This window comes from Phyllobates terribilis, unplaced genomic scaffold (assembly GCF_046119375.1).
Source record: "Phyllobates terribilis strain yellow unplaced genomic scaffold, ASM4611937v1 Scaffold_8__6_contigs__length_399053987, whole genome shotgun sequence".
Taxonomy (NCBI): Eukaryota; Metazoa; Chordata; class Amphibia; order Anura; family Dendrobatidae; genus Phyllobates; species Phyllobates terribilis.
Genome location: NW_027362768.1, coordinates 286456246 through 286470556, shown reverse-complemented (window position 1 = coordinate 286470556; position 14311 = coordinate 286456246). Strand labels below are relative to the sequence as shown.

At 41.4% G+C, this 14311-nt stretch overlaps 1 protein-coding gene across 3 annotated transcripts in view; it reads right to left on the bottom strand.

Annotated features, from left to right (window-relative positions):
- The window catches only part of GRAP2 (GRB2 related adaptor protein 2), a 298245-nt gene extending 286066 nt beyond the window's left edge, over window positions 1-12179 (bottom strand). The window contains exon 1 of one of the 3 annotated variants that reach the window (XM_073642728.1): window positions 11970-12179. The gene's annotated coding sequence lies outside the window, so the exon portion shown is untranslated. Of the gene's footprint in view, window positions 1-11580; window positions 11708-11969 lie in introns of those variants that run through there. The other 2 variants (XM_073642726.1, XM_073642727.1) reach the window with 2 other exon arrangements.
- Between the last annotated feature and the right edge of the window lie 2132 nt (window positions 12180-14311).

Genomic DNA, 14311 nt, shown 5'->3' with positions numbered 1-14311 from the left:
CATCCTTTCCAGGGTAATGACTTGTATATAAGGCAAAATAAATAACCAAAAACAAAAATACTCCTCCACACCTTGGGCTATGTTCACACATTGCGTTTTTGATGCATTTTTGCACTTTTGCATTGCTTTCAACCAAGACAAATGCATTCACCAGGAAATGTCATTTTAACATTTTACAACCTTATCTGGCCATGTGGTGTGTGACACATCATCAGACACATGCATACAGTGCTGAAAAGACATGGGAACAGCATGGGGAAGACCTCTGGAAGCATCTCTGACTCCCAGGTCATTGCCTAAAAGTGTGCCCATCATAAGTGATCCTTGGCGCATGCGAAGATGCCTCCCGCCATGCACCTGTCGTTGCAGACTTGCAACAATCACCGTCCACGTCCTTGTCCCACTGCAGCTTTCAGTTGTCCCTACCCCATTCCTTGGAATGCAAGCGCAAGTATGCAGGCAGCCACCCACCCACTCACAGGCTGCAATACTATACTGCCAAATTTTTGACAGCTGCTTGCACTTGAAATGTGGCCTTTTAGGCTCATGGGGGCGAAAACTTTTCATAACCTCATGCCGGCGGCGGCCGGGTGTCCATACTCGGTCCCCAGCCGCCACTATATTTCCCGGTATTGCCTCCCCCTTCCACAAGCACGGGTCCCACAACATTACCCGTGCCCTCCCCAGTGCACTTACTGGAAAGGACCGCCTAACCACAAACAAGTGAACAGGTGAATGTGGCCAGGGACAGTATGGAGCCAGTCCACAACTTTTTTTGCTGAGAGTTGTATTTAGCTCGGTGAAAGGACTGGCATAGAGGGAAACCATATCTACCCTGCGAGTCATTTCTCACAGGAAGTCCTCTAAAGCTGCTTGTACTTGAAATGTGGCCTGCACATTACTGCTGGTACTTTTCTGTGGGAATTTGCTTGCCTCCTACCAGCCTGGAATATTTCCATTAAACTATGGTACGACGCCATGGTATTAGCACTGCCCCCAGTACCAGTAGCGAAGCCATCCCCAATTTCCTTCTCAGGAATTTTATTTGGTAGACTGAGTGGCTGCCCAAATACATTTTCTCACAAAGGAGCTGAAGATAGAGTGGCAGTAGGTGCAAGTTTCTCCAGCCTGTTAGATATTAAAGGGTGAACGGCAGCACATTGGATCAGTGGTTAGCACTGAAGTTAACACAGCGGAGATGAGATTACTATGAGACTACATTCCCATGATGAGTTTTTGGTGATTTTTTTTTATGCTGTGCATTTTAAAAATAAATGCAAATAACCTATTTTTTTAAAAGATGCAGAAATAGTGCAGAAAATTTGTAACATCAAAAACTCACCAAAAGCTCATCATGGGAACATAGCCTAAATCTCATCCACTTTGCTGGAATTGTAAGGCCACGTTCACACGTTCAGTATTTGGTCAGAATTTTACCTCAGTATTTGTAAGCCAAAACCAGGAGTGGAACAATCAGAGGAAAAGTATAATAGAAACACGTCACCACTTCCGTATTTATCACCCACTCCTGGTTTTGGCTTACAAATACTGATGTAAAATACTGACCAAATACTCAGCGTGTGCACGTGGCCTTAGCGCAGTAAAAATATTTCGCATAAAAACTGCTTATCGTGGAAACTTAGTCTAACTTTGTTTTTTGATGTGGAAAATGAGGGGGCATGTGGTGATTAAAACTTTTTTTTGTTGGCAAATCTGCATCAAAAACCAATTCTGAAACAGGTGGAATGTAAAACAGCTGTGTTTCACTTGTAAAAAAAATGCAAATTCATTTAAAAAACATGGCAAACAACTATGCTTTTCTCAGATGCGGGAATTAATTCAGTTTGCGCCTCACCTCAACCATAGTGTCTGTATATACCTATCTGGCCATGTTCAAACAGAACATAAAAACTGGATTATTTTCTGCTGTATATTTGTTTGTGCAGAAAATCTGCATTTAACAATAGCAAAGTGGAGATAATTTCATGAAAACTCATGACCACTGTGTTAAACTGTGCATTTTTGGTGAGTTTTTTTTCCTCAAATGGGCTTCTATGGGTATGGAAAAATGCAACTGCTTGAACATGGTCTAGGCTAATCAGATAAAACATAGGGGTTTGGTGAAGTTTGGGGGAAGTATACCAAAATTACAACATATGACCACAGTTTCCACAATCCTACTTTTAGGCCAATTCTGCATTTATCACCCCTGTATTTGTGGGGGTTTCCTCTCACACTCCAAAGACATACTAAGAGGGAATTTAGATTGCGAGCCCCAATGGGGACAGTGATGATAATGTATGTAAAGCACTGCAGAATATGTTGGTGCTATATAAAGATTATTATTATTATATTTTATAGGTTGTTGGGTTGCAAAATGTGGACGGGCATCACATAGATCTTTTTCCAACTTTTGGCTTGAGAAAGGTTCACACTATGAACAGAAACATAGTCACATAAGCCATTAAAGTCCTATAATTTGCAATATTTTTTGAGCGCTGCTTGCATCTTTTGTTTCTAGCTATCTAGTAGTGATGAGCAAACCCGAACTTAAAAAATCGGGGTTCGTACTGGACAGTTAGTGTCCCCTGCTAAACATCGAACATGGACTTCTCCCGGAAGTCCGTTACATTGTTTGGAGTTGCGTTGCAGAGACAGATTTTCCAACTGAAAAGTTTGGGTCCCCATTGTTTTCAATGGGGTTTGGGTTCTGGTTCAAGTTCGGGTACAGTTCTGAACTGAACTTTGGAATAAAGTTGGGGTCGTGTACCAGAACCCGAACTTCCACGGGTCCGCTCATTCCTACTATCTAGCTATCACCAATGCGACACCTACTGCAGTGAGTACAGTCATGTAATCAGATAATGGGAGTAATGCGTACTGTACATATTTGAAAGGAAACTATGGTTAATGTCAGAGATGCAGGTGTCTGATTACTTAGTGTAAAATTCCATCAATCTCTTCTATGAAAATGACAAGATCTTTATATTTAGTCCTTCAAAAAATGTAACATACATAGTTCAAGTAAATGAAGAGAAACATTACATCTTACTATATTCCAGTGAATGTTCCAATTCGAGTCTTACCAGACCATTACTTCTACACATATAGGGCTGTAGTGTATAATGGTCACTCAGGTGTGTGCAACATTATGCAGAAATATAGTGCATATACTTCAAGGCTCAAGAGCAATGCTGCTCTGGCCAGCAATAGTGGTATGTATATTGAAACTAATGGACATGTTAGAGAAACTGCTAAACTTTTCTGCTGATTTCCTTATTTCTTCACACTTTTGCAAACCTCGTGAAATAGTATGCCATGGGGTTGGGGTATTACATGTACCACCACTTATGATTATTGCACGGTGATGGCATGGATATAAGCTGTGCCGACAGTATAAGTGGTGGATGTCGGCTGTATTGGCCTCTATTGATGATAACTTGGATCTTAGCCAGTTAATTCTGTAGGAGCGACAAACATTAGTATCTGCGGAAGCTAAGGGGTGTAATAGGAGGCCTATCAGTCCCCCCATGAACAACTGACAGAAAAGCCACGTATGTGAGCAGATGGTCCTGTACCCAATTTTATCCAACTTTTATACACATCATAGTGATCTGACTGCAAAAACGAAAAATGCAGAAAAACTAAAACTGCGAACAAATTTTTTCCTATTGTAATTTAAAATATTAAATACAAAGATAGAGATAGATACGTTTATATATATATATTTATATATAGCGTATATATACAGTACAGACCAAAAGTTTGGACACACCTTCTCATTTAAAGATTTTTCTGTATTTTCATGACTATGAAAAGTGTACATTCACACTGAAGGCATCAAAACTATGAATTAACACATGTGGAATTATATACTTAACAAAAAAGTGTGAAACAACTGAAAATATGTCTTATATTCTAGGTTCTTCAAAGTAGCCACCTTTTGCTTTGATGACTGCTTTGCACACTCTTGGCATTCTCTTGATGAGCTTCAAGAGGTAGTCACCGGAAATGGTTTTCACTTCACAGGTGTGCCCTGTCAGGTTTAATAAGTGGGATTTCTTGCCTTATAAATGGGGTTGGGACCATCAGTTGTGTTGTGCAGAACTCTGGTGGATACACAGCTGATAGTCCTACTGAATAGACTGTTAGAATTTGTATTATGGCAAGAAAAAAGCAGCTAAGTAAAGAAAAACGAGTGGCCATCATTACTTTAGGAAATGAAGGTCAGTAAGTGAGAAAAATTGGGAAAACTTTGAAAGTGTCCCCAAGTGCAGTTACAAAAACCATCAAGCGCTACAAAGAAACTGGCTCACATGAGGACCGCCCCAGGAAAGGAAGACCAATAGTAATCTCTGCTTCTGAGGATAAGTTTATCCGAGTCACCAGCCTCAGAAATCGCAGGTTAACAGCAGCTCAGATTAGAGACCAGGTCAATGCCACACAGAGTTCTAGCAGCAGACACATCTCTACAACAACTGTTAAGAGGAGACTTTGTGCAGCAGGCCTTCATGGTAAAATAGCTGCTAGGAAACCACTGCTAAGGACAGGCAACAAGCAGAAGAGACTTGTTTGAGCTAAAGAACACAAGGAATGGACATTAGACCAGTGGAAATCTGTGCTTTGGTCTGATGAGTCCAAATTTGAGATCTTTGGTTCCAACCACCGTGTCTTTGTGCGACGCAGGAAAGGTGAACGGATGGACTCTACATGCCTGATTTGCACCGTGAAGCATGGAGGAGGAGGTGTGATGGTGTGGGGGTGCTTTGCTAGTGACACTGTTGGGGATTTATTCAAAATTGAAGGCATACTGAACCAGCATGGCTACCACAGCATCTTGCAGCGGCATGCTATTCCATCCGGTTTGCGTTTAGTTGGACCATCATTTATTTTTCAACAGGACAATGACCCCAAACACACCTCCAGGCTGTGTAAGGGCTATTTGACCAAGAAGGAGAGTGATGGGGTGCTACGCCAGATGACCTGGCCTCAACAGTCACCAGACCTGAACCCAATCGAGATGGTTTGGGGTGAGCTGGACCGCAGAGTGAAGGCAAAAGGGCCAACAAGTGCTAAGCATCTCTCGGAACTCCTTCAAGATTGTTGGAAGACCATTTCCGGTGACTACCTCTTGAAGCTCATCAAGAGAATGCCAAGAGTGTGCAAAGCAGTCATCAAAGCAAAAGGTGGCTACTTTGAAGAACCTAGAATATAAGACATATTTTCAGTTGTTTCACACTTTTTTGTTAAGTATATAATTCCACATGTGTTAATTCATAGTTTTGATGCCTTCAGTGTGAATGTACAATTTTCATAGTCATGAAAATGCAGAAAAATCTTTAAATGAGAAGGTGTGTCCAAATTTTTGGTCTGTACTGTATATATATATATATATATATATGTATTGGGTAGCTAGATAAATAAATAGTTGATCAGTAGATAGATAAATACCATAAAAAAAAAAAAAAAAAAAAATTATATATATATATATATATATATATATATACTGTATATTTATTTGTTATGTTTCTCGTGCTATTCTCTGTTTGAAAGCTTTTATTAAGACATATTTGCAGGTCTAATAGCATTTGGAGACCTGACAGGTTCCCTTTAAAGCAGGGATGTCAAATTGAAATACACAGAGGGCCAAAATTAAAAGCTTGGACAAAGTCGTGGGCGAACCCTGATATTTATTAAAAAATGTCTACAATTGAGGAAGTTTTTCCTTATCATCAAATATTACGATTAACTTTTTCATATGGAAATAAACTTAAATAGGTTGTCCCACGAATAAAGTACATTTTAATTAATAGATCTTAGCATATTGGAATAATATAATAGGTTATGTAAGAGCAGTAAAAAGTATATGGCCCAATGGCCTAATTTACATAAGTAATAACAAAGGATAAAAAACCTTGAGCAATGCAGATAATAAAGAATGATGCAAACAAAAGTGTCTCAAAACACAGCATGATACCCCCACAGTGAGTTCCTCCACAGCACCCTCAGCACGCATGGTATGATGACCCTACTGTATCCCCCATCCCTCAATCAATTACAATTGGAGAATCTTACTGTAATTGTGTAGCAATCACAGTATGATTCTGACGCGCCCCCTGGGCCAGTGCTGTTAGGGATACCCGGAGCCGGATCAGATGGGGGTTGTAGTCTCCGAGTGGCTGTGACCCGGTCCGTGCCCAGGGTGTCAAACTCAGTGTGTGGCAGTCCTTATAGATGTTACTAGATGTTCTTTTATGTCGACTACGCCACCCGTTGATTTGCGGTCACTACGGCCGCCGCTGCAGCAGGGTCCGCTGAGGCTGGTGGTGTGTGTGCAGCTTTGGGTAGTATAACCCCCAACGGGAGGGGTATAGCCTCAGGGGGTCAGCCGTGGAGGATGGTGGTTGTGAAGGTGCAGCAAGGAGACTCAGAGGCATAAAATGCAGTTCCAGGGTTTTACTTACTGGTGTTGCTCGGGTCACTGTGTACAGCAGTGACCACCCAAGCCGTGCTGCGTCCACCAGGTCCTGGACTCGGTCAACTCCCAGGCAACTCCGGAGTGTGGTCCTGAGCTCCTTTCTGTCTCTCCCTTCTTCTGGCCGTTCCCACCAGGGATCCACCTAAGTCCGGCTCCCTCGGGCCTCTTGTTGGTCAAGCCTCCTCTGGGCTCCCTGACCCTATTCTTGGTCTGCCTTCCGGGTGGATTTAGTGGGTGATCGTGGCAGATCCTGCCCACGACCTCCGGTTCCTGGCTAAGGTGTGCTGTAGCCTCTGCCAGCTTGGGATCCGGTACCCTGTTGCCGACCCTTCACCCTATTAGCTCTCTTATGGGCTCTTGGGGTCCCCTCTGCGCCTCTGGGTCTCTCTCTCTTCTCCTCTGCTCTGCTTCTCAGGTTACACTCTGACAGACTGACGTCTCACAGACTGACAACTGACTGACTGACCCTGATCTAAGATGGTGCCCACCTTAAATACTCCCTCTATGTGTGAGCTCAGGTGACCAGCACCCAATGAGCTCCTAACTTTACCCAGGCTGCTCCCCCTATCTGCCCCTACACTACTGGGATGTTCCACCCCCCTCCCACTCCAGCCAGGAACAGACACTGTCGTACCTGCACATTTCTCTAGTGGGAGTACCATCGGTCTGTTCCCCGGAAATGGGATGTGTGTAGTGCATGCAGCCTACTAGCTCAGTTCCACACTCCATCCTTACCCGGGAGTGGAATATCACACCTCTGGGTTGAGGTGCAATACCCCTGTAGCAGCCGAATCCTCAGGGTGCTACAATTCTCCAACTGTAATCCCCACACAGCCCTCCACACAGTGTAATGGCCACAAAAAGTGCTCCATACAGAATAATGGCCCCGCATAGTGCTCCATACAGAATAATGGACCCCACATAGTCCTCCATACAGTATAATGGACCCCACATAGTGCTCCATACAGTATAATGGACCCCACATAGTGCTCCATACAGTATAATGGACCCCACATAGTGCTCCATACAGTATAATGGCCCCACACAGTCCTCTATACAGTATAATGGACCCCACATAGTGCTCCATACAGTATAATGGCCCCACATAGTGCTCCATACAGAATAATGGACCCCACATAGTCCTTCATACAGTATAATGGGCCCACATAGTCCTCCATACAGAATAATGGTCCCACATAGGGAGTGTGCATAACTCATACATACCCTCCAGTCCTGGCTCAGAAACCGGAGAATTCTCGCAGTGCACAGAGCCTGCGCTGGTGGATTCATTAGTCTGCAGTCACGCAGAATGACTGCAGACATATCGATTTGAACCAGACAACCCCTTTAAAGGGTTTGAAATATTTTGTTAAATGAGTAAAATTGCAAAGTGCTTCAATTTACCTCCAACATCTGGACGCGCTGTGCTTTTACTAAACTGAACCTCGGGTTTTTGTTGATCTACGTTTGGTTTAATACATCCGAATGGTTTTGCAGGCTCTAAAATAAAGCCATATTACTGTCATATGACCCTGATATTAGTCTGACTGTGACTGAGCAGCTTATATGGAGCAGTCATGTCTACAGTAGGGCACAAGTCATTATTGCACCTCTTTCTTGTCTAGTGTTTTGTGTTTTTCACAGGTTTTTTTTATTTGTACCTAAGTTTTCTTTTCATTTTTGCCTTTTATAAAGTCTATTTTCTATGTGTTACCCTGTTTTTTTTTATGTGTTCAACATTGTGGGCAGAGTTTGGGGTTTCCAGATATTTTCTGATGACTTTTCCATTATTTGTTGCAAATATACTGTAGTTTCTCCCCTGGAGTGATTTTATGTATTCTTGTAATTTTGGTGCACTTTGTGAAATGTGCTGCTTTTTGTGCTAAAAAGTTGCAAAACAGGTCAAAAATACCTTCATGAACCAGGTGGGTCCTGCCTCTAGCATGCTTGGATGTATTGGCTTACCCTGATTCATTTCCCGGGAATCTTATGCCCTCACCAAATAATAGGACAAATTCTGGAAACAGATGGCTATTTCTTATTTATGTACTGTCATTTGCAAACCGCCCCTGCTCAGCATGTTGTCCACATTGTGTAGCAGGGTGCCGATGTGTGAACACAGCCGAACTCTCAGCTAGTAACATAGTGATGCCTTATGTAGAGATATTGACTGACTGAATAAGCCTGATCATGCATAACCATATAAAGGTATATTCACACACAGCTGATTATTTTCACACATTTCTGTGATTATCCTATGTCTGAATAGTACTTGCAGCAGAGACAATTGATTTTTAGTGGGGGAATTTCTGCATCAGGATTTGCAGCGGTTTTGCTGCAGATCTTCTGCACAGACGTGGGTGCAAAAATTACACAGTATAATGTAATGTATGACCAGCCAAGCCCATAAATCTTGACTAATACTTTGCTAAAAATTTCAGTGGGACATGCCGTGGAAATTTTAAAATCCACAACACATTTCATCTTTTTGCTGAATTCATAGCGCTCATAGGATTCGGTAAAATCCGAGACAGATCTGCAACAACCCTTTTCAGATATATAAAAGGGAGTTTCAGTCGTAGAAAATCCAACAAATGTGGCACGCGTAAATTTACCCTAAAAATTACAATAGAAGGAAACAATAGAACAGGTCGGATTTTCCTTTGGCGAATTCATTAATAAGAAGATTTGCTGCAAAAATGTCAGTCTAAGGCTTCAGTCAAGGCGTATTCGATATGTCCGTAATACAGATCCGCAGTGCGGACATATAATGGAACAGGATGCATCAATATGTGATCAGTATGTGATCAGTATACCATCAGTATGTGATCAGTATATGATCAGTATACCATCAGTATATGATCAGTATACCATCAGTATGTGATCAGTATATCATCAGTATACCATCAGTATGTGATCAGTATATCATCAGTATACCATCAGTATGTGATCAGTATATCATCAGTATACCATCAGTATGTGATCAGTATCTGATCAGCATGGGATCAGTATGTGATCAGTATCCCAGCAGCATGTGATCAGTATGTGATCAGTATCCGATCAGCATGTGATCAGTATGTGATCAGTATAACATCAGCATGTGATCAGTATGTGATCAGTATCCCATCAGCATGTGATCAGTATACCATCAGTATGGGATCAGTTTGTGCATCTGTATTTTCATTCATTCCTTTTTGTTTCTATTGGGTAAAAATGGAAACATTTTTTGCAGAATGAAAAGTAATAGTAATAAATACAAATATGGCTGGTATCCAATATTGATGGAATACTGATCAGATACTGATGGAATACTTATGCATCCGTATTTTAAGCACTCTCCATAGACTTTAATCGGCATACTTTATCAATATAACACATGCAACATTTTTAGAAAAATGTCTGTAAAAAACAAAAGAAAAACATTTGATTGGTTTACATTAGCACTGTATGACTGTCCTTGAAAAGCAGATTACAGCTCTGTTCCCACGTGCAGAAAGCAGCTGCGTTTTACAGCACCAGCAAAAGCTATGAGATTTTAGAAATCTCATGCACACGCAGCTTTTTTTTCCTGACTAAATTTGAGTAGTGCAGCGTTTTTAAAAATCTGCAGCATGTCAATTTTTTCAGTTTTTTTGCAGCAATTTTTAATCCATGGAAAGCAATGAAAAAGTGAGAAAACACTGCAAAGGACGCAGAATAAAATTTGGGATGTTTTTGAAGCATTTTTTGCAGCGTTTTTGGTAAATAAAAGTAAACTTTATTGACATGTACTGTAGTCAAATGACACAAGTAGTCTGACTGAAAACACAGCAAAAAGGTTTTGTGCTGCGTTTTACAGCAGCGTTTTTACTGTCAAGAGTGAAGGTTTTGGTTTTAGTCTAGGGGTATGTTGTAATGGTTCAGTATTTGCAGCAGACAGTGTTGGCAGGAAAAACTGCGTAAAATATTCTAGTTTTTTACACTTTTTGATGTTTTTTTTACATGCCTATTTTTCCTACTCATTTGAATTGATGAAAAATGCTGCAGAAACCCTGGAAGAATTGACACGTTGCAGCTTTGAAAAAACGCTTTAATGGTTCAAACCTGCAAGAAAAAAATAAGCAGAGTGTGCATGAGATTTAAAACATCTCACTTTCCTGGGTGCTGTAAAATGCTTTTTCTGCAGGAAAAAAGTGGCAAACCACAGCATGTGAACAAGCCCTTAATAGAAATGATAAATCCGCCTGTGTGAAAGAGGCCTAATTGGATGTGCAGTTAATGTGCCATGGATCTGCACGAGAATTAGACCCATACAATAGGGCATATCTGAATAGGAAAATTCATGAGAATACGCAATGTGCTACTTTTTTTCCCCAGTGCAGAATAAAATCTGCTCAGAAATTTTCCAGTACATGTGATCACTCGGACTACAGAAACAATTGTGGATTTTATGTGAAGAAATGTAATTTTCTCATACAAGTCACTTAATAGTTCCTCTTTGAAAATGTGTGTATCATCCGCCTGCATCTTCTCAGCTTCCCCTAATTTACAGAAGTTATTCCCATAATGAACTGATCAGCAGAGCATATTGATTGATTTCCATTGTTTATCACATTGTATCATCCCTATAGGATTGCGCTTATATTGTGCGCTTTTATAAGCCAAATCTCTAGTGTTTCTTAAACGTCCCAATAGTCTTAGTTGTTTTTTATGCAAGGTGCATGTTCTGTTCATTGTGATCTATGCAATTTCTGAAATATTCACCATTCACAATGCAAATTACTCTATTCGTTTACTATATAATCGGTCAGCTGCCTGGTGAATTACAAATTGTTACTAAGTGTTTTTTTGCATAACCTTGAAGCATCAAAGGGATTGTCTAGCAGTAAAATATAGGGGCGGACATATCATTGGTGCCACCTGTGCAGCTGCATAGGGGCCAAAGAGGTAGGGGGGCCACTACCACCCCCAAAGCAGGTAAAATTGTGCATTATGATGAGCTATTGGGCTGCAAAAGGGTCCATATATTGTTCTTGAACATGGGCCCTTTACTGTCTATGTGGAATATATACATATATATTTGGCATGGATTGATTAAAAATAATGAATATAAGCAAGCTCACCTTCCAGCACCCCTGTGGATCTAGCATAAGCTGCTCTGGAGATCTGCGTTGGCTTTGGAAGTGGTGCCTGCTTCACTTGGAATTCACAACACCGCTGCAACCTGTTATTGGCTGCAGCAGTCAGATGACAAGAAGGGCGCGTCATTGGCTGTTTCTCCGATGATGCGCTCTTCTAGTTACCTGACCGCTACAGCCAAGTATAGGCTCCAGTAATGCTGTAACTTCCAGACACCGCTTCCATAGACAGAGTGGTCTCTGCTGGATCCGCAGGGGGCGCTGAAAGGTGAGTATGCCCCAATCCATGCCTAAAGAAAAGATTTTTTTTTTACAGTAGGAAAACCCTTTGACCCTTCCCCATTATAAATTAATGTACAGTATTTGCATCTTACCTTTACTGCTGCTAACTTATATCTTCTGCATTAAATCCGAGTCCACATGTTCTAAGATATTGACATAGTTCCACAGATTCAGTTCTATCTTACTGAATGTAACTTTATTCTAAAGTTCTCCAGTGTAACATTCCCCACCATGCCCCAATCACAAGTCGTTTAAACCACACAGGAAATCTGGCAGAGATCACAGCACTGAGTGGTTAAGAAATAAATACAAAAGTTAGCACTTTTCTGTTCTTCCGTAATCCCCAGACACACACACTGCACTACAGCAAAATATTCAGAGCACGAACATTCAGAGCAAGATACGGCTGCAATCAAAATGATTCAACCCCCTTTGCAAATAAGGTTAATTAACAAAATTTACAAACTTTCCCTTGTTTTCAACAAACCAATCAAGCAAAAACAATTTAAATAGCTCACATATACAAGTGCTTTTTACCAAATTCAACACAAAATGGCACTTTTTAGTGACTACTGCAGTCTCAATACCCCTTGAAAAGAAATTATCACAAGAGAACAACTGATGGAACTAATAAATACTTTCATTAGCTGCATCAGATGCGCTTGCGATAAAATACATCAAACACCTGGACTGGCTAGAGCTTTTATGAATGTGACATTTGATTGCATGTTAGAAATATGCCTAAGTCAATGGTACAAAAAGGTTATAGAAGAAATCATTCCCTTGCACAAATAAGGAAAAGGATGGAAAAAAGATAGTACAGGCATTATTCCTAGATAAACAGTTCAAAGCAGAGTTCACAAGTAGTGATGACGAGCGAACCCATGGAGGTTTGTTTTTGGCCGAACTTCAGTTAAAAGTTCAGTTCGGGTCCAAACTTGACCTTGATCACGAACCCAATTGAAGTCAATGGGACCCAAATGTTGGTGCTGTAAAATGGTCTTAGTAAGGGCTAGGGGGCTGCAAAAGGAAGCAAAATTGAGGTAAGAGCAGGAAAATTGCTCTGCAAGAAAATGTGGATAGAAAAATGACTTAAATCTCTTAAATTAGTCAGTAAACATTGAGTTAATTAGTTTAACCAACAGGCTGGATAGAATCAATAGAATGGTGTGAGGCTAGGCAACACACTTTCCAAAATCAATGTCAACACTATTCTTATCAATGTCATGTGTAAATATCCATCCATTTATTGAAATTCATCCAGAGTTAAATCACATTAGTAAGAAAAGCAGACAGCTGTGAGCTGGTTTATTATTTTGGGAAGGGGCCAATATCCATAAAGGTTCCCAGTCTATTAACAACAGCTCACAGCTGTCTGCGTAGCCTTTACTGGTTATTAAAAAAGAGGGGACCCAAAAAAATTGATGTGGGGTTCCCCCTATTTTTAATAGCCAACTGAGGGAAAGAAGACAGCTGAGGGCTGGTGTTATTATTCTGGGAAGGGGCCAATATCCATAAAGGTTCCCAGCCTATGAATATCAGCTCACAGCTGTCTGTTTAACCTTTACTGGTTATTAAAAAGTGGGGGCCTCCAAAAAAATGATGTTCGGTCCACCTATTTTTAATAACCAGCAAAGGTTATACAGACAGCTGAGGGCTGACCTCAATAGGCTGGGAAGGGGCTTGGATATTGGACCCTCCCAGACTAATAACACCAGCCCTCAGCCACCCCAAAAATGGCACATTTCTGGCTCTTAGTCTTGGCTCTTCCCACTTGCCCTGGTGAGCTGGCAAGCGGCGTAATAGTTTATGGGGTTGATGTCAGCAGTGTAATGTACACTGACATCAAGCCCAGAGGTTAGTAATGGAGAGGTTACCGAATGTCAGAGGCGGTGGTTTTCACGGTAAGCTCTGTGTGAACCGGCCTGTGAACTGCAGTAACATTACTGTAAGGCCACCTGAGTTCATAGCAGCTAGTTCTCATGCTGTGCAACACCAGTGCCAGACTGATGAATGACCGTGAGTCCGGCACTCAATAGTCCAGGACTCAAGCTACTGTGAGACCTGGTGGCTATGAACTCAGGTAACCTTTCACAGCCACCGGGTCTCCTGGCCGCTGTGAGACCCGGAAACCTCATGGGAACCTTTGAGGGACACTTTAAGGTTACTGGAGTTTGCTGTGGTGTGTATTTTACTGTACTTGTTAATAAATAAATGAAAAGGCTAAACAGACAGCTGCAGGTTGATCTTAATAGGCTGGGAAGGGGCCATGGATATTGGCCTCCTCCCAGACTAATAACACCAACCCTCAGCCATTAGATGCTCATTGCTCATCCATTAGATGCACCAATTCTGGCACTTACCCTCGGCTTTTCCTGGTTGCCCGGGTGCATTTTCAAGTGCGATAATAGCTTATGGGGTTGATGTTAGCTTT